At 43.0% G+C, this 23,680-nt stretch overlaps 1 protein-coding gene across 2 annotated transcripts in view; it reads right to left on the bottom strand.

Annotated features, from left to right (window-relative positions):
* The window catches only part of NOL8 (nucleolar protein 8), a 501,501-nt gene that overhangs the window by 457,832 nt on the left and 19,989 nt on the right, over positions 1-23,680 (bottom strand). The window contains exon 12 of one of the 2 annotated variants that reach the window (XM_063121207.1): positions 3,195-3,308. The exons of the other annotated variant lie outside the window; for it this stretch is intronic. The gene's annotated coding sequence lies outside the window, so the exon portion shown is untranslated. Of the gene's footprint in view, positions 1-3,194; positions 3,309-23,680 lie in introns of those variants that run through there. 2 annotated transcript variants of the gene reach the window in all.

Raw genomic sequence — 23,680 nt, 5'->3', positions numbered from 1 at the left:
AGAATTGGTTTTTTGATACGGATCAACATAACAGCCTGGGTTTTTGGATTTTCCTTGGGGGCATGACTATGGGACTGTTGTAGCACCCGCCCTTCTAAATTTACTACCCTATTTCTTCGATTCTAAGACGCACTTTTCCCCCCATATAAACAACTCTAAAAATGGGGTGCGTCTTAGAATCGCGGGTGTGTCTTAGGGTTTTTTTTTTCCTGTTGGTGGTACTGAAATTAGTGTGCGTCTTACAATCGAAGAAATACGGTATTTCACAGCAGGATTTTGACTTTATCAAAAGCGTCTGCAGGAAGTCCTAGCTGCTCTCTGTGCACTCTACTGGATTGGAGCTTGTGACGTTTTGTTGTTTCATGCCTATTCTGTAATGTAAGTAGTTAGAATGTGTTGAGAATGTTTACTGTTTTAAATAATGTGTATGGTTTAAAAAAATACTTGGGGTTTATGCTGCAGGAACGAGGAGGGTAGGAGGTTAGTCCCAGAGGGAGGGGGAGTGAGTGACTAGGATGTGAGAGTGTGTGCTGATTGGCTGGTGGTTGCAATGGCTGGATTGGTAGATAGCGTGGAATGGGAGGACTAGCTTATTGTGTGGAGATATTGAAGTGCTGTGTGAGAGAGATTTTGGGTTTAGGTCTGTCAGGATTAGATTTGAGAGTAGGAGCTACATGTTTTATTATTTTGGGGGAGGAGTGATAGAGCAGCCTAGAGGGTAAGTTAGGCAGGTTTGATATTGAAGTTGAAGCAATATTTGAAACGTTTTAAAACATTGAACTGAAACCATTACACTTTGTGCCTATTGCAACCACCACACATTTACCTGAGGAAACCAATACACTTTACAACTGCACCTTACATCTTGTTAATAAACCTTTATTTAATTCACACTGGTGTGGTTTATGAGGTACCTTGGTGGGGTACAGGTTAAATTGGTTAAATTGATGGCAGTGAAAGGGAAGGATGTTTAGGGTGCTGTGCTGTGCTGCTGTGAGGCCTGAAGAGAGTGGCACATCACAGAGACAGGGAGCAACACCCCAGATGCCTGTTCCTGAGCTGGGTCCTTTGATTCTAGTGCAAGATAAAGGAGCAGGAAGGGGTGGGTGTCACAGAGCTACTGTGAACTCATTCCGAGTTCTGCAGCTGAGTTTTGCATGCAGGGATCTTTGTAAGGAAGTTAGTACCTTCACCTTAGTCCAAACAAATAGTCCAGGATGCTTCTCCTCCTGGCCGTTTTTATGGTGGTGCTTTGGCGCTGCGTGGTGCCTTGCTCCCGCACTTGTGTTCCTTCCTGGCCGTTCCTCCCCCTTTTTATTTTATTGTCTGTATCTGCGCAGCTGCAGAGATACAGATAATAAAAAGTAAATAAAAAGGGGAGGAATGGCCCCGTTCCTCTCCTCCCCCCATTTTTATTTGTTTTACTTTTACAGGCGCAGGGGATGCCATGGCAATCAATCAGGGGGTGCCATGGGAGTTCCTAGGGTTTGCCCCCAGATGGCTTCACAATGGTGGCTGCATCATGTAGATGATATGCCACTACTGTGAAGCCACCCTGGGGCAAACCCTAGCCACTGCCCGACAGTGTTAAAGTTGTGCTTTGTGCAACCTTGAAACCCTACTTGCTTGTAAAGCCTTCAGAGCACCACTTCCCCCCCCCCCCCATATCCTTTCAAGCAGAGAGGGGCTGCGTTCAGACAACACAGTAGTCAATGGTGGGTTAATAGTCAACTCCATGGCTGGGGACTCTGTAGTCACCGAAAATAACCAACTGTATGTGTTGAAATAGTCAACGGTGCCGAAAAGACGACAAGGTAACCAATTCAAATAATCAATTCTGCTCAGCGTTGATTATTTGCGTTGGTTATTTCAGCTGAATAACCAACAGTGGTTTGAAAAAGTCCTGACAGATGACACAATGACCAACTGTTGACTATTTAACCCATCATTGGGGGTGTCTTTCTTGCTTATTATGGAGTGGGAAGTGTAGCTCATCACTGGCTTTATATGAAGCAATGGGAGAGGAAACAACAGAGGTGGTATGACCAGTTTGTTCCCCCACTCCTGGCTGTCTGGATCTTGCGAGTTCTTTTATTTTAAGAGGCTGGAAGGTACCATCTTTAAATATATGATTGATACATAAATACCTTTAAGCTCCTTTGAAGGCCTGTCAGTAATTAAACATTTAAGATACTCCCCTAAATCAATAACGCTGGCAAGTCTTTAGAGCTGCAATCCTATTATGCACCCACAAGGGAATAAGGGCCATTGGGATATGAGACCCTGAAAAGCAGAAATGTTCCTTGCTCAGTAACAATTTTTGCATCTGTGTCTGTCTGTCTGTCTGTCTGCTGTCCAACCTAAAATAAACCCATGTTGAGTGCGTAATGCACACCTGCCTTATTAGCACATTGAAGCAAACTAACAGAGGACACTTTAGAGATGTATAAATGAGTTGTAAGCTGTTATGGCTGCTGTCATAGAAATAACCTCATTACTATAAATAGCAGCTAGATAAAAGTGTTGGGTAAATGGTGTCTGTGTGTGTCTGAGAGAGAGAGAGATTGAGATTCAGGGGCCATACCTATTCTTTGTAGCCTCAGAGATTTGTAAATGACAGTCACAGAGCCATTGCACCAACATTAGTTTAGGACTCTTGTCACAGAAGGAAACAACTGTATGTATAAGCAAGTTATAGAGGGATAACATTAATTGTACCTTCTTTACCAGACAGTCAGGAAAATAGGGTCAAATGATTTCTAATAGAAGTGTCCCAGACAAACAAGTACACTTGGAAGTCCTAAATAAACAACCAACTATCTCTATAAGGCATGAGGACAGTGCTCATGTGCTGTTTCAAGGACACAATTCAGAATAATGTGCTTAATTTAACAGGGAATACATTATATAAAATGTTTGTTAACTAGTAGATGAGAGAATGAATTGTCACCTATGCAACAGCATAATCTTAAAGAGTTTGTAAAGATAATATGTTAATTATTTAAGCACTGACATTATTGTAGATGTAAATTGTTATCTTTTTTTAAAAAAAACTGTTTTAGAAAATGAGCATGTGAAGTTATTGTGTATAGCTGACTTTTTTTTTTAATTGCAGCTGTCCCATTTGCATTGCCAGGAAAAGCAAAATGGCATAAGCAATTGACCATAGGAACTTTGAAAGAATAATTCCTAAAGAAGGCAGAACATATAGTTTTTATCTGGGATAAATGCTTGAGAAATTTTTAATCATGCAATCCTATACCCACTTACCTGGGTATAAGCGTCACTGAAATCAATGGGACTTACTTCTGAGGACAACAACAGGAAAAGTCAAAGGTATAACAATATTACTACAACTAATACAATAAACTATAAATATTAAGCACAAATTTTATTTAACTGTAGGTCCCAAATTATTTAAAAGACACACCAAAGATACAATAAAAAAAGCAAAACCTGTGCAGTACAATGCCATGTGTGTCAAATTCTCATAGAGCCCAGCACCTACGTAGGAATGCGAAGGTGGAGATGATGGCATAGTAGTTCGAATCACTCTTTGCTGGATGCTCACGGAATTAATAGAGAGGAAAAAGTGCACAATGATCTCAAAATAAAGCCAAACACGTTTCGGCCTGTATGGCCTTCCTCAAGGGCAGATTAGATCCAGGTGCCACTTATACAATTCTTAATATGCAATCCAGCTATCCAGTTTTTATTGGTGTAGCAAATATCAGCAGTGCTCATTGTATGTTCTACAGTCAGTATATCAAAGTCTGTGACTTACTTCTGAGAAGACATGTATAGAAATGTGCTATCCGCTAAGTAGATATAATTATTTATTATAATTATTAATAAGTATTTTTTTCACAATTTTTATAAAGTTGGTATATCGGACGTTCATCTCTCATCCCCTTATTGTTTGGATTAAGTGACTTGCTCCCCAAGGATGTACTGGCTTAACTTAAAGTGAGAGCCAGTGTGGTGTAGCGGCTAAGGCGTTAGACTGGGAGCTGGGAGATCTGGGTTCTAGTCCCCACTCAGCCATGGAAACCCCCTGGGTGACTTTGGGCCAGTTACAGACTCTCAGCCCAACCTACCTCACAGGGTTGTTGTGATGATAAAATGGAGAGGAGGAGGATTATGTATGCCACCTTGGGTTCCTTGGAGGAAAAAAGGAGGGATATAAAATAAATAAATAATAATATACATTAAATGTCTTGATATGTACACACTGGAAACTCAGGACTCTACCTTGACCTTTAGGGTAAAGGCTACATTACAGTTTGTTTATTTAATAGCCTCCTCCCATCATGATCATGAACATGTTGTTTGGGAGTGAGATATACCTACCCTAATACACTTGCTGGGGGGGCGGGTATCAAAGGTAAGCTTCGGCTATTGCGCAGTATAGAAATGCAATAAATAAATAAATAAATAAATAGCATGGTTGAGCATCTGCCCACAGCTGAGCAGAGACACCCTGTCAAGAGCTTCTTGGAGTTGTTCCTTCTCTTCACCATTGCAACTTGCTTGCTCACCTGCCTTTTGCTCTGGCCCAGACAACGCTGATGAGAAGGAGGAGCAGACAGAAGATGCTACTGCCTATTTGCTCACTGGCTCTCTGCTTGCAAAGCTAGCAAGTAGTAGCAATCATGAGAAAGAGGATGAGAACCAATAGCAGTTTGCAACAATGGTGGCGAGAATAGGTAAACTCACTGAAGGCGGGAGCCTATTAAAGGTGTCCTGCCCAACGGCCAGCACTGGACTTGCTTGTAGGTAAGTAAGTATAATTTATATCCAAAGTCGTAAAATAAATGTCTTCGTTTTGTAGCACCCTTTTACTACATGAGTTGCTTCTTCAATCTTACAACCATGAAATGTACATTCCAGCTAGCATTTTAACATGTAACTGCAAATGTTTTGCTTTTCATGTATGCATAAGAACATACTGAAAGGTACGTCTGCAATAGCGGATTAGGAAAAAAGTTGTATGGCTTTGCAAACTAATCTCATTATTCTGAGGAGTCTTAGGTCAGCATTTGAATATCTGGGCATCCCAATTTAAAAGCCTTGTTTTATTCCAACACAGCATGCAAGAGAATAGATACTGCAGACTAATAAAATCAAAGAGCATATTCCTGGCCTCCATTGTGTTGATAGAAATGTAAGCATTACACAAAAATATCAGGATAGGTTCAAATTACACTTGTCAGCTCCTTACTACGGTGATGGCAACTGGAAACATAAAACATGAGGTTACAAAGAATTCAGCATTGTAAGAAACAACTCTCAGATGCCTGCTAGGTGAATTGAATTCTGTAGGCGTAATACAAGCAGTGTTCAAAAAATGGCCGGATGCATTTATTTAAAGGTTTTGATTAATACAAAGACAGCAGAGCAGTTTCTTAAATGTACTATCCCCGAGCAGTACAATTTCACTTTAATCTCTTGGCCAGATGACTTTCTTTAAACAAATGGAAACAGACCTGTCAGGTAGGAAATCTTTTAACCTTGAAATTCAAATCCTTGGCAAAAGCAGCAGGCTTTGCAACTTTGTTTAGCAAATTGCCTCTTTCAAGGAATAACGGTGTGAAAAAGTCATATTCTTACTGCTTTTGAGCGAGACTCTTCTACTGAAGGTGAAGATCATAATGTTCTCTGTCTTTTTTCTTTTCTTTTCTTTTTCTTTTTAAACATCAAATTAACTAGTGAAGTATGAAAAGAAAAGCATTACAGAAGAGCTCTGCTGGGTTGGATCAAAGGTCCATCTAGTGAAGCATTCAGTTTCCAGCAGTGACTAGACATATGAAATAAAGGCCTTTCTATCCCTTATATCCCACACATTTTGATACATAGCAAACGTTACCTTAGGGCCAATGTATCTCCCCCCCCACAACTATAATTAGATTAGGAAGGGGAGAAACAGTGATTTGACAAAAAAAATTGTGGAATTAACCCTGTAATTTCAGGAGTAATGGTTTGTAAAATGGCCCCTCCCCAAATTTTGTGTCTCCAAATTACTTAACTGATTGAGATTTGTTTTATTTCAGTGGCTGGCAGCCCCCTAAGGGCGGAATCCAATGGAGACCACCTGCGAGCGGTCAGTCCCGCTGATTCTGTTGCGCTAGCAGTGCCCACTGCTCGCGGAATGGAGATTTAGCATTTCCAAGGGCAACCCAGAATGAGCAGAAACACTCATTTCTGGAATGGAGCAGGCTGGCAGAGCTCGCACCAGGGAGCTCTGCTATCCTGCCTTGTTCCAGAGACAAGTGTTTCTGCTCATTTAGGTGTTTGTCCCTGGAAGTGCTAAATCTCCATTCCGCGAGCAGTGGGCGCTGCTTGCGCAATGGAAGTGAGGGGGCTGGCTGTTTGTGGAACAGAAATGGCAGTGGGCCCCACTTGTGATGGGTGGTAGTGGATATTGCCCTGTGTCCTCTAACATTGGGAACATTTAATGTAAGGCGCCAAGTGACTAGAAGCAGTTACTCAGAGGATTGTGGGCCCTTGGCAGGTACCCAACCATGCCTACTCTTGACTCCTGCCAAGGGCCCACATCCCAGTAGGTGCCCACTGACAATAGCTTTCTGGACCTGCTCCTCTATCATCATGGCACCCTGCTTGTTCACCTTTCCCTCACTCTGGCCCAGACAATAATGATGGTGAGAAGGGGGAGCAGTAGATGCCACCGGCTACTTGCTGACTCTATCTCCACCTGTCAAGCAAGCAAGTGGTAGCCATGAGAAAGAGGTTGAGGAGCAATAGCAGCTGATGGCCTGGCAGTGAGAAGGTTGACTTGCTCAGAGAGGGGCCTATCAAGGGTGTCTTGCCCAAGGGCTCTCAAAAACCTGGAGCCAACGCTGCTCAGAAAGCAAATCCTGGGTGCATCTTACTCCCTGTGCCACTGGGACAACTCTCTGACTGAGGCATCACCAGCCTATATAATTTCTTGTCCAAGCTATAGTTCTCAATCAGAGCATCCTGTCCAGCAGAGCAGTAGCACAGACCAGCCTTCCCCAACCTAGTTTCCTCCAGATGTTTTGGACCACAACTCCCATCAGTTCCAGCTAGCATGGCCTGTGATCATGGATGATGTGAGCTGTAGGTCAAAAAATCTTGAGGGCACCAGGATGTGGGCTGGCGTAGACTGCCTTGCTTTGCCTCTGCTCCTGCCTCAGGCCATTTAGTTCTCATTTGCATTGTGCAGGGGGTTAGACTTGATGGCCTTATAGGCCCCTTCCGATTCTATGATTCATCTGCCCAACCTGGTAACTAAGCACTTTCCCATCTTGTGACTCCAGCCCTTGGTCCTTGTCTGCCTAATTAGTTGCCTGATCTGTCCGTGGCCACATCTTCCACCACTAGCCCATTTGGCCCTCACCCATCTTGCCAGAGTCAGATCCTGGCTGCAGTCTGCCACAAAGCTAGATCCCAGAATGGACATAAGAAGATGCTTTGGGAATGTCCCACCCCCTCTCAGAGAGAGGAGGAGGGGGAGATGCTTTTGCTGTTCCACACAAAATCATTGACCCTCGGCAGCTCTAACCTTCTTTTTAAAGAATCTGTTCTTCATTTGCTCCAGCACAAGCTAATACTTTGCCTGACAAGGCAAGGGCAGCTGCTGATGGAACAAAATACAAATCACTTCTTTCCAGTTAGCTACAGCTGCAGCAGAGGACAGGCTGGTGTGTGAAAGCTTGAAAAAACTACCCAGATCTTATGGTTTAGCAAAAGCATATGAATGGGTTGCCATGTGCTGACGGCTTCTATCTGGAGTGGCCTCCACAGGGTGGCTATTAACACTGGACAGTAGGGAAAGGTCATCAGAATTGTATCAAAATATGCAAAACCTCTACATTTTCTTAAATCATGGGGATGCGGACAGAGTTGCTTGAGACACCTTGCAAGGTAAACATATATGTGTGGATTGTAGTACAACGTTCTGTACATGCTTCCTTTTTTGATATGCTGCTGCTAATGATGATGATAACGGCGATGATTATTATTTGTAGTTTCTCAAGTGCTCAAGGATATACTAAGTGCTAAACAACAGTTTAAAATGAATGGTGTGGCCAATCCCTGACAAACTGGTTCACGAACAAAGAAAAGTACATTTAGGTGTTTTTTTTAGTGTAATCGTAGTTGTTATTTGCATTTTTGTTGGTATGTATTATGTATTATGTTTGTATGATGTGTGATGTTTGTTTAGATGTTGTTGGAAAAAATAAAAATGCTGAAAATCAAAGAAAAGTACATTTAGGAAATAGGAATCAGAACTCATTGCTACCAAACTGAGAGAGCCTTGCTTGTCACACATCTGGCCCTTCTGAGGAAAGGATCTATTTGATTTAAGACTCAGCTAAAAGTGCCTCGATATCCAGAACTACCCACATGAAATGGGACTCTCTGGAAAAATAATACACAGGCACACATGGTGGGACCGACGACCACTACCGCCCCGTCTCTGCCTCATGGAGGCACACCAAGACTCAGAAGGGCTGCAAACACGACACAGTGTGGTTGGGGTGGAACTACATGTGTCCTGCCTGTGTGAGTAACCAGTCCCCTATAGGTACTTTATTCTAGGAAAAATGGGGTGGAGGGTGAGGCATGTATTTAATCCCTTCTCTGGCTGCCATTTATCCACCGGTTTCACGCTGCCCCCCCCCCCCAGAATCCAGGCATGTGTTCAGAAGAGACTGCATCCCCCCCCCCCTCATAATATACCTAGCTTCTCCTTTTTCTTATAGCTGAAAGGGGATTTATGGCACGTATTGCACACGGCCTTTGGGTTGAATGGGTGTGTGCTTACTAAGAATAAAGAGAGGAAATTAGTGCCTCAGATATTTCCACCTCCCCCCCCCCCCTCCATCAACTGGGAGGGCTGTTACCATACAGGACAAGTTTAGACTCTGACTGCAGGATGTAATTATAACAAAACTTCCAGCACAGCTTAATGCATATGTTTACTTCCTGCAACATTTTCTGTCTGTCGCACGGTGCTGCTTTTGACATGATTTTAAACCAGTTGCAATTTGCTACTTCCTTAAAGGTTTTAATATTTGCTTTACACCTTTGCCAGAAAATGGTTCTGTGTGTTCAGGCCCCTAGTGGTGGGAGGCAAAGGCTCCAAGCTATGATGTTTTTATGTTAAACCTTGTAAAGTTCTCCTGCTTTGCTTGTTTCTAAAGCAACCGACAAATGTGGCTCATGTATTTATCAGATGAAACGCCTTTTGAAAAGGGGGGAGCGTGTGATCGTTATTTAAAAAAAAAAAAACAGGAAAAGAGACCAAGGGACGACTGCTTCCATCAAAGCCTGTACGCAGCTAAAATCAGCAAGCAACTTTAGCCCAAGCTGCGTGTAGCTCAGCAGTACTCTTGAAAATAGAGGAGAGTTGTGTTTTTTAAAATCCACAGTCCTTTTATGAATGACACATACGTGGGAGAACTGCTATTGAATCCTGAAGAACTGAACACATTCCTGCTGCTTCCCTTTGTACTGGGTAGTTTAAAAAAAGGCAAATGTTTTTATAGGGGGTAGAGAGGCAGACCGGCAACATACATTCGGTAAATAGACTTGTAAAACCAGCCCGAGAATCTAGAATTCACTGAACTTCAAAATAAGGAATATGGATAATGCAATACATTCTCCAATAGGGGGGTTCTTTTTGCCGCCTCTTTTCTTGCTGACTCCCTCAAAATCCCAGAGCATCGCTGTGGTGAGCTGGTAGCGATAATGTTACATGGCAGGAGGGCAGCCATTCAGCTAGAGACAGCCAATCCCGATCCCAAGGATATTTCTTGGGAAGTAAACCCCACTGAGTTCAACAGTACCTACTCTTAAATAAGTGGGGCTAGGATTGCAGGCACTAAGTAGTCTCCAGTTGCAGGTCTATGCAGGTTTACTTGGGAGTAAGCCACAGTGACCACAATGGGACTGGGTTGTTCATCAGTGGGGAAGGAAACACCGTTGACTCAGAGGTTTCAGAAAAAGCGGAGCTCGACCTCTTCACCCACCACACACCCCAATAGGGGATCTCCTCTTCATCTGTCCAGATTCTTGATCTACGTTCTTTTAAAGAAGATCCCCGCAGGTCTGCAAGCAGTCGACAATCTCCCACGGGCTGAAGCCACCACTGACAGACAAAGAAACAAGGTGGTGGCATTGGAGCAACTGAAAAAGTCACGGCAAATCAACACTTTGAAAAAGCGCAGTTTTTGGGGTGGTGCTGCTGTGGTTGTGAGGTTGCTGCTGCATTATATAAACAACGCAGCACCACTGTGCAGCTATAACAGGCTATATAGGGTGTGTAGACAAGTTTTAGGTTACTAACTATCCAACCAGAAAAAGATGAGTCTGTCACTTTTTGTGTCTGAATTTCTGGAGTCAGTTGCCAAAATACATTTGTGTCAAAGTCAGATATTTGGCATGCTTACCAGAATTATTATTATTATTTAGTAAATTTGATTTTTTTAAATTAGTAAAAGCCAGCACCAGTATTTTCACTTTTGTGTGCATGCCATGTATCCCGTATATGCAGACTAAGGTCCCAGGTTGATGAATTCAACTCTACTTCACCATTTCTGCGCCTGGTACACCAGCATAAGCTCCATGTTACAGAGGCATCCTAAACCACCAATGCAAAGATGGGAAAATGAGCACCCTATGACTGCAAACTTGTTTCTTCAGGGGAGTGCAACACCACTAACCTAGGCAGATGAACCACCCACCAAAAGGAACGCTGTTTTGTCTGGACTGAGCTTCAATTTATTGGCCTTCATCCAGCCAATCAATGTGCCCTGGCACTGTTTTAGCACCTCACAAACTCAGCCAAATTGGATGAAAAAGTGAGATAGAATTGGATGTCACCTGCTTAATGAGGACACCTCACCCCAAAACTCTGGATGAACTCACTCAGCAGTTTCATGCGGATGTTAAAAAATCATAGGGGGTCAAATTACGACTGTGCAGGACCCCATAGCCTAGGTGCCAGGGAGTCCTACCTTTATGCAATTGGCTGCCCAAGTAAGATCAGAACCACTTTAGCATGATAAGAGCACAGTTTTGACTGGAACATGCTCAACTTAATGAATTTAAGAGCAAGGAACCAATTCCTGGTCCAATGGCTGAGTCACATGTGCCTTCTTTCTTACTTGGGTGTAGGGAAAACAGCACATAAAACATGCAACCACTATGTGTCAGGAGTGATACTTAAATGAGTGGAATATTTCTATTATTGCATATTTTTTACTCCAAATATTTGACTTCTTTTCCATTTAACAAATGTATTCAATGTAACAGCCATACAAAAAACCTTACTGCCTCCCCATAGTAAAAGATTAAAAGAATGATTCAGACACTATCACAACATACTTTTAGTTATGAAGACAAGCACATTGTGCAGCCACAAACTACAGCTTGTACCTAGTTTAATTTTTAACTTTTTAAGGAACTGAAGTTCCTGCATTCTTTTTTATAGAGCAAGTGCAGAAGATCGGACTATATGAACAAGAATTCCTGGGAGCTGGAAAGGGAGGGGTGAGAGAAATCTTCTTAAGGGTGCAATCTATGCACCTTTAGACCGGAAAAGTGCTACCACTCCCAACTTCTTTCCGTCTAAACATGCATAGGATTGCATCCTGAATCAACTCTCTAGACTCTTAGAATGTGTACAAAGTAAACATAAAGCATACCGGTGGTATTCAGGAACATTTGTTTGCTGCAGTAGCTTTACTGAACTTCTGTACTGAACAGCACAAGTAGTAGCTCTACACAAGTAGAAAACCTTGCCCCAGGTGCATTTAATCGTACTTGGTTTGAAATCTCTGTGCAACTCATCAATCAATCCCTATGTTATTTATTCAGCCTTTATAATAAGGGAAAACAGTGGTGGGCAGCGCACTTATGAAGTGCTCCTAATTCCAAGGATCAAGGAGCTTCACATGCCTCATCTGGAAATGTCTGCCAGTATCATTGTCCTCCTATTACAAATGGGGGGGGGGGGTGTAGAGAGGATGGGGACTGAAATGGAAAGATGGTGATCTGGGTCAAGGGCACTCTTTGTTCACGATTCAGTTGAAATTTGTAGGTATGCTGCAGCACACAGCATTCTGTAACTGGGCTTCCTCCAGATGTGTAGTACTACAGCTCCCATTATCCTAAACCACAGACCATGCTGTATGGAGATTATTGTAGTCCAAACACAGCTAGAAGTGACAGGTTGGGGAGGCTGATGTATACATTTATTTGAATAAATCTTTTTCTTTCTTTCTTTCTTTAAGCAATGTTACAGCACCAGTTTCTCCACGCAACACTTTTGACCTTTGAATGCATGACTCTCTCGTTTCCTTGCTTGTGTTATGAGCTGGGCACTTAGCCAGATGTGAGAGATCTGTGATCAAAGCCTTCCCGACCCTCTCCCCCCACCCCACATGCACTTTAAAGTTAATGTTACAATGGGGTTAAGGAGATACAGTCACAGATCTCTTGCAACACATGTGGTTTGGCCCCCAAGTCAAGAAACATCTTCCTGACTGGCAGGGACATAGGAAGTTGCCATATACAGAGCCAGACCATTGGTGCATCTAGCCAGTATTGTTGACACTGACTGGCAGCAGCTCTCCAAGGTTTCAGGCAGGTGGTTTTTTTTCCAGCCCCACCTGGAGATGCCGGGGATTGAACCTGGCACCTTCTGCATGCAAAGCAAGGGCTTTACCACTGAGCCACGCCTCTTCTGTCTCCTCACCCACGTCCCTTCACGCTTCTTCTTGTCTTTTTCACATCTGTCATTTCGCCTTCCCCAGTAACTGCATTTTCCATGAAATCCAGCCACAAGATCCATTTCCTCTGGAAAGTCTTTCCTTTCCTGAACTTAACAACTGTCGCTATATCTGATCTGCTCACTTCTTTGTTCCCCTAATATCCACCCAGTCTCATTTACCAGTCTCTCAGCTATATACCAGATATCTGGAGCGATACTTCCAGACAGGATGCTTCCAGACGGAGGGCTTTTAGCTAACCATCTAAAGGCATTGTGCAGCTATTTTGCCTTTTCTTTTTTCTTTTTTCTGGTACAACCCTATCCGGATGCCCATCAGCTTCCAAACTCGGCGGCTGATGGGCATCCTATGCATTGCGGGAGAAGGCAATCTGCATTTCAGTAGACAGGTGTTTTTGCCCATCTAGCTGAGGCATTGGAGAGTGGGAGGGAAAGAAGCTGGGGTGGCCGGAGGATTGTTTATAAGCCATCCGCCCTGATCGCCTCCCCTCCCCTCCCCTTTGTCTCATCTCCGAACATGAGTTTACGAGCTCATAGAGGCAGCCAGCACAGTTTTCTCTGTGCCAGCTGCAAGGGGAAAGGGTAAGGAGCTCAGACTCCTGGGTCCAAGGTTTGTGCACTGACTCTGACCTCAGTTCTAGGAATCCAAACTATCCTATGTCCAGGGCCAGTGCCAGACTATTTTGCGCCCTAGGCAAGGCGAGCTACTTGCACACACCCCACACAATTGCCAACTTCGATTCAGCTGTTCAAGAAGAGTTTCTGAACTATTATGTTTTCTTCTTAAAACAGCTAATTTGTATAAAACTGTGACCCTTAAAGGACAGTACTGTGCCCCATTGAGGTCTGCGCTCTAGGCAGCTGCCTAGTTGGCCTAATGGTAGAGCTGGCCCTGCCTATGTGTCTCCTCCCACCCCTACCAAGATGCTGTCTAGGGGCCATAGGATTGCTTTCCCCATGGAATTATTTTTTCGGGTAAGAAAAAAGATAGAAGAAGTGGTGGGAAAACACTGGAAGGCTATAAATGGAAGACTTCACCTGACCCCACCACCCTAACATTCCATGTTTGAAGCAAGGCAATTGCACAATAAAAGCCTCATCTGGAAGCACCCTTTGTACCCAGCTCAGCACCAGTCATAACAAAATTCTAAATGGCTACCAATTACTTTATGCCACTATGCCACTTTTATGTTCTGGTTTCCCCCTCTCTTCTCTCCCCTAATTATTTAGAATGTGCTGTAAAAGGTTGGTGTAAAAATGAGCATCTATGTTTGAGGCAGCTTACAAAAAAGTAGGCTATTTTCCAAGTAGGCAAGTTGGTGCAGGAGAGGATTCTGCATAACCAACTGTAATTCGCTTGGAAAGAAAACAGATTCAAAAGTCTAATTAAAGAAATGAAGGCTTCCATCATAGATAATGGGTCTCATTGCTGTGAGCTCTTAAAATCTGATGATTTTCAAATCCACCAGCTTATTTAATCACACACTTCAGCTTTGTTTTAAAAGGCACTGTTTTACTGGACATACTTGCTGAAAATAAGATGAGAGCCCATATATATATATATATATATATATATATATATATATATATATATGGCATTGCCCTCCTAAAATAAGAACTTTAGGTGGTCTAACACTATTTTGTTTGGAAACAGATTGAGTTTCACATTTATTTATTTATTACATTTGTATCCCTCCTTATTTCCTCCAAAGAACCCAAGGCAGCTTACACAATCTTCCTCCTCTCTATTTTATCCTCAAAACAACCCCATGAGATAAATTAGCCTGAGAGCCTGTGACTGGCCCAAAGTCACCGAGTGAGCTTCATGGCCAAGTGAGGACTAGAACCCAGATCTCCCAAGTCCCAGCCCAACACTCTAACCACTACACCACACTAGTTCTTGCACCACCCTCCTATATTGTTTTAATTGGGCAGTTTCTCTTGCTTTGTCCCGAATGGACAAATAGTGCCATCTAATCACACAAGGGGGTAAAGAGGACTACCCCATTGGTTCTGCCCCTGGCATAACACCCCTGCCAGTACAAGTCCCTTCTTTGCATCATGACCTGCCCAGCCACCCTCTATAAAAATGTCTTCATTAAAAAGCCATCTTGGAATGGGCAGGAGGTGGAGGGGCATGTGTAAGGGGCCTGCACCCAATTTCAGGTGATCCCCACTTCTTACTCTGCCCCCTGCACTAGCATCCCAACCAGTTCAGAAGCGTCCGCAAACACTCTGTTTGTCATTTTCAGAGTGCTCTGGGTGGGTGACCATATGAAAAGGAGGACAGGGCTCCTGTATCTTTAACAGCTGCATAGAAAAGGGAATTTCAGCAGGTGTCATTTGTATATATGGAGAACCTGGTGAAATTCCCTCTTCATCACAACAGTTAAAGCTGCAGTAGCTGTACTAGAGTGACCAGATTTAAAAGAGGGCAGGGCACCTGCAGCTTTAACTGTGGTGATGAAGAGGAAATTTCACCAGGTTCTCCATATATACAAATGACACCTGCTGAAATTCCCTTTTCAATACACTGTTAAAGATACAGGATCCCTGTCCTCCTTTTCATATGGTCACCCTAGTGGTGGGGTGCCTGGAGAAGGAGTGGGCAAGAAAATTAACTTCCTGAAACTGCCTTCTGCCAGAGCAGTGTTGGAAGAGTGGCATAAACAGCTGCCAGATTGCAAGCCTATGCGGCAGGGCCTTGCTATTTACTGTTTTACTCTGTACAGCACCATGTACATTGATGGTGCTATATAAATTAATAATAATAATAATAATAATAATAATAATAATAATAATAATAATAATGATCCCAAGCATTTGTGTATTAATTTGGCAGTATATATATAAAATGTTTAGTTATTTTCTTGTTTATATTTTTTCCTGCTTTTCAGTAAAAACAAAACCTTCCAAATTAGGCATGAAGGGCCCAATCCTATGCATGTTTAGACAGAACAAAATCCTACAACTCTCAGCATGCCCCATCAGCATGGCTAGCTAGAGCATGCTGGGAGTTGTAGACTTTTATTCTGTTTAAACATGCATTAGATTGTAAGCCTGTGGGCAGGGACTGTCAAGAAATACTTTTGTAAGCCGCCGTGAAAGCCTTTTTTGGCTGAATGGCGGCATAAAAATGCTTAAATAAATAAATAAATAAATAAATAAATAAATAAAATAGAATTGCAGCCTAGGTATCTAAAATAAATTTTGTTTCTAGCCATTGTGCATTTTTGTGCTTTTAACAGAGAATACTGTTTGCTTCCGTAGAGATAAAATTAAACAAGACAGCAAGTTAATCATCAGTGTTGGGAGAAGTATATTTGCAGCATACTGCAAATATGTAAAAACAGGAATATTCCACTTAGCCTCTTCTTTCCAGATGTCTTCAACCTGCTCTGTAAATGCCCCCTTGTATACTGTTGTTAATATCAGCCTACAATTTTGCTTGCCTTAGGTTCTCTCTTCCTGAACAAATCTCATTTATGAGAATGACTTAAGATTAAAAACAGTAAAATAACAAGTCTGCACAATCCAAAGTACTATTTGCACAGGGATTCATGGCTATATACCAGAAAAGGGAGGGGAAATTGAATTAATAAATACGAGATTTTTAGATAAGCAAAGACAATGGGCCTGTTTGCACAATCACAGAGGTTTAAGAAGCCGCAGTGGCTTATTTCCTTGCCTTGCGTGCTGGGGAAGGGGATTTGCATAATTACCCTCGCCGACACAGCTTGCCACATCATGTGAACCCTGGCTTGTTGCCGTGGTTTATAAGCTACCCCCAGAACCCTAAAACAGCCCATGGGTTCTGAATGGCTTGTTAACTATGATAACAAGCCAGCCTCGTCGGGCTTGCACGACACAGGAAGTAGGGCCACGGATCCCCCTGTAGCTGCTGCAGACACAAGTGGCAGGGAAAGAAGCCACCGTAGCTTATTTCTCCCATCAAGATTGTGCGAACCTGGTCAGAGGCTTGATCATCTGCCTCAATGCCATTGTACCTCCCAACCAGCCAGGCCCAAAGGCTGCAAGCAAGGCGAGCCCAAGATTTTATTCTAGGCTGATGTAGGTAAATGAAAATAACCATCCCTGCTGCCTTTAAGATTTATAAACCTGGTTCAGACAACACGCTAAACCGTACTGCTTAACCACAAAATGGTTAACAGAATGCATTGACCTTAATGCATTCCATTAACCATTTTGTGGTTAAGCAGCACAGTTTAGCGTGTTGTCTGAACCAGGCTATAGTATATTAAACAGCGTAACAAAATCTCATGAGGTGCTAATGAGTTGATCCGACAAGGGTTTCTTCCCCGTCCCTCATTCTTGGTTTTTAATGTCTTCTGCGTTTTCTTCTTGCTATTTGTGTCTGTGCCTCTGTAGGGTGGCCACTTATGCATCACTAAAAAAGAGGACACAAGGATAGATTTGTATAAAATATGCATGTGCTGATTTATATGTACAGATGCTAAACCAGACATAAAATTTAAATAAAATACAATAATCCCATCATAATGGGGAAGGCTGATCAGGTGACTTGTGCATCTCGTAGTCTGCAGTTTGGGCGCCAACTGCTGATGGACAACTTCAGGGCCCCTGCTCATTCCTCTTATGGCTGTTTATCTTGAAACTAGACTTGGACTGGCCTTTCAAATAGAGGACACCTAGAAATAGAGGACTGTCCACTGCCAAAGTAGGACACCTGGCCACTCTAGATAAGCCAGTGGGGAAGGCTCTCCCCTGTATTCCCCAGAGTGCAGGGGATATCAACCTAGGCAAATGAGCTGCTAAGCTGCCTCTATGTGGTTCCTGAACGCAGAGATGATGGATTTATCTCCAAGGTATTTACACAACTGAGGTAGCCGTCCTTGCAATCTTGGCACCCCAGGTAATTGCCAATTTTGCTTTTATGATTTAGCTCCAGCTAGAGAGAAGTTCTGGCCACCATCCAGAAGTTTCAAACTATGTGACTCAGTCCACCCTCTCCTCCAGCCAGCAGAACATGATCTCAACTACCTCCAGGCACTGCCAACGGGGATGGGCTATTTTGGTCCGTTTGGGGAGTGTTCGGAGAAAGAGGTTGTTACTAAAGTGTGTTGTTAGTATTTCTTAGTGTATTATGTGCTCTGGGACAATTTGCAGTAAGTGCAAGAATTACATTCCCCTCATAATTTTATTGTTCGTTGAGAGCACCTAAAATCTAGGGCCTACACTCTTGGCGATGTACAGGCTGGGCCCTGTGCAGATAGGCTTACAATTGAATATAAAGAACAAGAACAAAAGTACAGAATAATTACAAACTAGAAGAGGAGGGAAATGCCATTAAAAAAAAAAAAAGCTTTGTTGTAGAATTATGTATGGTACCATTTTGTAACCTGTAAGGAGAATAATCCCCCCCCTTCCCAAATCAAAGTAAATACCTTTTTTTTAAAAAAGAAATTATAACTGCCAGCGATTTCTACAATTCTTAGCAGAACTGGATGAAAACTGCAGGCAAAGTTGCCACTTCTAATGGAATCAAGCCTGTGAAGTTTCACATGAATCAGTTGGGTTTTTTTTCTGAAAAAGCAGCCTTTATAAAATAAGACTGTTTTGTGAGCAATTGTTATGAACATGGCATGCAGCATAGCACTGGCCCTAGCTAAGAAACTTGAAAAATGTCAGAAGGATAGATGCAGCATTTTGTGTGAGGAAAATGAGTAGATTTTGGTGGAGGAAGGGAAGTGATTCGTTTCCCCTTTACTCCTCTTTTCCATGGATTTTTCTGGCAATTTGTATGAAAATGGCAGACATCATAAACGTTCCCTAGGCAGGAAACCTGCAATATCTCAAGGCCAAACTAAATATCCTAATCAGACATAGCATTGCTTTCTTTACTTCAGAGCAAGCATGTGTGGCCCCGTTCAGATCAGGATTGCTTCCTGGCTTCCAACAACCAATCATTAGTTGCCATCCTCCCCAAAATGCCCCCAGATCGACTACAGAGTGAGGTCACATGGTGGAAGGGCTGTGGTGTCGTCGCTTTGAAGAAAAAAAGTTGGGGTAAGTCCCTGACTTTTTAAAGTGCAGCTTGGGGGAAAAGTAGGGTGACCATATGAAAAGGAGGACAGGGCTCCTGTATCTTTAACAGTTGTATAGAAAAGGGAATTTCAGCAGGTGTCATTTGTATATATGGAGAACCTGTTGAAATTCCCTCTTTATCACAACAGTTAAAGGTGCAGGAGCTATAGTAGAGTGACCAGATTTAAAAGAGGGCAGGGCACCTGCAGCTTTAACTCTTATTATTATTATTATTTATTTATATAGCACCATCAATGTACATGGTGCTGTACAGAGTAAAACAGTAAATAGCAAGGCCCTGCCGCATAGGCTGAAGAGGTAATTTCACCACGTTCCCTATATATACAAATGACAGCTGCTGAAATTCCCTTTTCTATGCAACTGTTAAAGATACAGGAGCCCTGTCCTCCTTTTCATATGGTCACCTTAGGGAAAAGCCCCACGGTGGCTACTAATCAGCGTATAATCGACACTGTGCCGATTCGCAGCCACTGCGGGGCTTTGAAGACGTGTAGACAGACAGCCCCTCTGTCTCATGAGCGTGTATTACAAGGAAAATGCAGGTTCCTATTACTAGAAGAAAGGCAGGCCATTTTCACAGGGGGCATAACAATCGCTCTGCCACATGACACTGCCTTTCTATGCCAACAAGAGAAGCGTTAAAACTCTCCGCCCTTCCTAGGGTGTAACTGGCCTAGGTGCCGTGTTTATATTTTTGCTTCCTGTCTCTTCGTAATAGCAACATAACAAGAACTGGCAAGTTTTAAGCACGGCGTAATTTCTTCTTTATCAATCGAGGGAGAAGAAAGCGCAGCAGCGGCTGCTTTAAAAACAGCCCAGAGCACAGAACAGGGGAAACCTTTGGCTGCTCCTTTCTCTCTGTTCCAGCCCCAGCAAGTCAAGTTCTTGCTGCAACGACAAGAGCATCTACTTTCCACCCTGATAGGCTGGAGCCGGCCCGTGGGTCTGGGGATGTGGAAGAAAGAGGAAGTGTTCCAGCTGGCCCAAATCCAGGCACTGAGTTGCAAACACTGCTCCCACTGGATGAGCAAAGGGAGGAGTGTGGTGTTCGGGCCAATGGCAAGCAAGGGGAAGGAAACTACTATCGATACACACAGGGTAGTTTGATCTCTCTCTCCTCCCTCCTTTAGTCATTGGAGGCCAAGGAACCTCGTTGCTATACGCATTTGAAAGTCTTAAGACAGGGTGGTGGCTTGATGAGAAGTGGGAGGAGGGAAGTAACGTAGGAGGTGGAAGGAAACTTTGGCTCTCTGCAAGGACTTTGGCTGGTAAACACATCTTAAAACATAACTGAATGGAAACATTACAAAAAGAGTTATTTCACAGGTACATTTGAACAGGAAACAAATGCTTCCCCTCTTCCAAACGTTCCTGTCCAAAACAAATCCATAAATGCTAGCTAAAAATTCCTTAAAATATGGCATAGAAAAACACAATTTTAATTTACTCCATATGTTTAAACCTGGTAATTAAAAGCATGCCCACAGCCCGGAACGCTTATTTCTGGCTTTTGCAGGCTTGCCGAGAAAGGGGTGGGTTCGGATATTCAATGGGACCAACCGCTCCTTCTCAGAACAACCCCTCTAGGCCCCTGAAAATGCTACCCAGAGAATCAGGAGACCCTGCTGAATGAGGAAGGGGGAACCCCAAAAATTAGGCAGAGGGATCTTCCTCTTGAGAAAGACAGATCCTGGCTCCAACTCAGAGAGTACCTGTTGGATCCTTACCTATGTTTGGATCTTTTCAGGGTCAAGGCCAGAGTAGGGGTGATCCCCAGTGCCTATTATTATTATTATTATTATTATTATTATTATTATTATTATTATTTATTTATTTATTTATTTATATAGCACCATCAATGTACATGGTGCTGTATTTCCCATGGCAGCTAAACCAGCCCCTGAGTACAAGATGCTAATGTTCAATGCCCTCCAGATGTATTGGAGTACATCCCTCTTCTTCCCTAACCATTGGCCATGATGGCTGGGGCCGCTGGGAGTTGTAATCCAAAACATCTGGAGGCCACCAAGAGGTGGAAGGCTGTCCTAGAGGCATCTGACTAGCAGAGACTTCTACTGTTACTTTCTACTGTTAGTTTTACCCTACCCTGTGCCTGCTTACCCTACCCTGTACCTGTTTGCATTCTCTTCCCCTCCTTATTGTTTTACTATGATTTTATTAGATTGTAAGCCTATGCGGCAGGGTCTTGCTATTTACTGTTTTACTCTGTACAGCACCATGTACATTGATGGTGCTATATAAATAAATAAATAAAATAATAATAATAATAATAATAATAATAATAATAATAATAATAATAATAATAATAGGAGGACACTGGACTTAATGGAGCCCTGGTCTGATTCAGTTAAGATTGTTCTTATGGACACCTGGGCCATGGCTAGACCTACCGGGTCTTGCGCGATGGAGGAGGGAGGATCTCGCGATATGGTTATCGTGAGATCTCCCCCTTGTCTAAATGCGGCGCGTGATGTCCTAGGAGGAAGAGGACATTGCGCCCGCCATTTTTTAAAAAGGAGATGGAGCGCATGAGCACTCAAGCGAAAAACTTTTTTTTTTTAAAAAAAAAACGCTGCTCCCCCCACCCCCGTGCCCGGGTCCCATCTTCTCCCAGTTATTCATGAGGAGCCGGGACAAACCGCGATGCCTGCCCACACATTCCGCGGTCTCGGGATCATCCCAAGACCACTGAAAAACCGGGAAAAAAGGGTAGGCTGGTATCTCGGGCCAAGGAGGGATCATCCCTCCCTGCTCCTGGGATCCCCTGTGCATCATGTGAACAGACAGGGATGATCCTGGGGCGATCTCTGGGATATCAGCAGATCTAGCCATGGCCCTGGTAAAGAAGATGAAAACCTGGCAGCCAGCACTGATACCTTTAAACCTCCATGGAAAGTCATTGCAATGCATTTTGTGCGAAGCTGCCTGTGAGAAGAGTCAGCTAGCATAACAAAGAGTGGCTCCCGCTGTGGGAAGTAGCTGGGAGCAGGTTATGTTTCTGCTAAGACTCTACACAATTCAGGCTGCTGGTTCCTATTCATAAAGCCATCGATGGCTTGGCACGACGCACCTAGAGGGCCCTCTTCTCCTCTATTGTCTCACTGCAGCCTCTGAGAGCTGCTGGGGGGGAGGTGTCCTCTTTCAAATGCCATCTCTGCATGAAGGATACAGGAAGAATCATTCTTCCTAGGTTATCCAATTCAAAAGACTGCAGATTAAAAAAAATGGAATGAGTTTTTGAAGAGTCCCCAGCCAAAACAAGAACGATTCTATACAGAGTGTTATTTAGGAAAGCAGAAAAAAGGCAGGCATATAAAATGGGGGAGGGGGAAATCATTGTAATACTGACTTGACTTAAATATTAGAAGTCATGGCCCTGGGTATAACACCTAGGTTGCAATTAGTTCATAGATTTAAAAGCCCATGGTCTGGATCCTGCAATACTATTAGCAGAGTTCTTATCACAGAATGGTAGCTCCCAGTGCTAATGGAAAGGGGGGGAGGCAATTTTTTTGCCAATTCTCCCTCCCCCCTGAACCTCTGTCTGGGAAAGTATCTCAAAACAGCGTGGGAGGTAACTGAAGAAGTAAAAATGGGTGAAAATTGCCTCCCTCTCCTCCTTTCATTAGCAAGAGCTCCTGCTGAATCAAAAGCCCTCACATTATGGCACTTTAGAATGTAACCTCATCTATTTAAAATCTGGAACCTTTCTCTTCTTATACACCATGCTGCTATAGCCTCCTCTTAAGAAATGTCTTATTTCTTTGCTCCTCTTCTCCTGACAAAACTCCATTTTTGCTACTTGGTACTTCAAAAACTCTTATTTTTCTGATGATTCCTTCCTCAATGGTTTTTTATTATTATTTATTTTTTACTGTTGTACTGTAAACCATAATGTTGTCAAAGCCAAACATTACAGAATAGACACAAGGTGTTTAAAAACACATTCCAGGAACAAAGACAAAAAGGGCAAAGGCAGCAGGTTGTCTGACCTTAGGAAGATTTCCTCTTCAAGATGGCGACATTCGAGAATTATCACTGCTACAAAATTAATGCACAGAACAGTTCTGCTTCAACATTTGTCAAGAGTCGTCCCTAAAACGACTTTTCTTGTCAATGTTTTAAGCTGAACAGTTAAGACACTGCTGTCAGTGAAGCTGTCATGCTGGAGGTGGACAGGTCATAAGTAACTTTTCTGAACGCCGTCTGAAAAACAAGGCTGTATTGAAGACAAACCACCTCCTAAAATGGAGTTTAAATTCACCCATTTTTTGGGAACAACACTTTGTGCTTACGGCCTTCTGGAAGCCACAGCTGACTCTGTGGTGGGGACTTTGAGACAACTGTACTACTATTACACAACAGAGAGCAAAGAGCTGTGTGGTGAAGAAGGGAAGTCCCTTTCCTCGCTGACACAACACTTTAGAAGAGCAAACGGAAAGGAAGAAAATATTTTGATGACGTTGGCAGTGTAAAGTGTCTCTCGCCCCCGACTCCAATAGACATGGTTTTCTTTGATCAGACGGCTCCTTTAGAATTCCACACACAGAGAACTGAAAATGGAACTGCTGTATATTCTGCAACATGATTTATTATTTATTTATTTATTTAGAATATTTATATACCGCTCCCCATTGAAAAATTTCGGAGCGGTGTACAAGGTAAAATGAAAATAAAAACAGAATAAGACAGTTAAAACAAAATTTAAAAAGAAGCAAAAAACAGAAATCCAAGGCTGCATGTTAAAGAAAGGCTTCTTGGAATAGATGTTTTCAGGAGGCGCCGAAAGGAGTA

The sequence above is a fragment of the Elgaria multicarinata genome, chromosome 3 (assembly GCF_023053635.1).
Source record: "Elgaria multicarinata webbii isolate HBS135686 ecotype San Diego chromosome 3, rElgMul1.1.pri, whole genome shotgun sequence".
In the NCBI taxonomy this organism is placed as follows: domain Eukaryota; kingdom Metazoa; phylum Chordata; class Lepidosauria; order Squamata; family Anguidae; genus Elgaria; species Elgaria multicarinata.
This window is presented reverse-complemented; position numbering and strand designations above follow the sequence as displayed.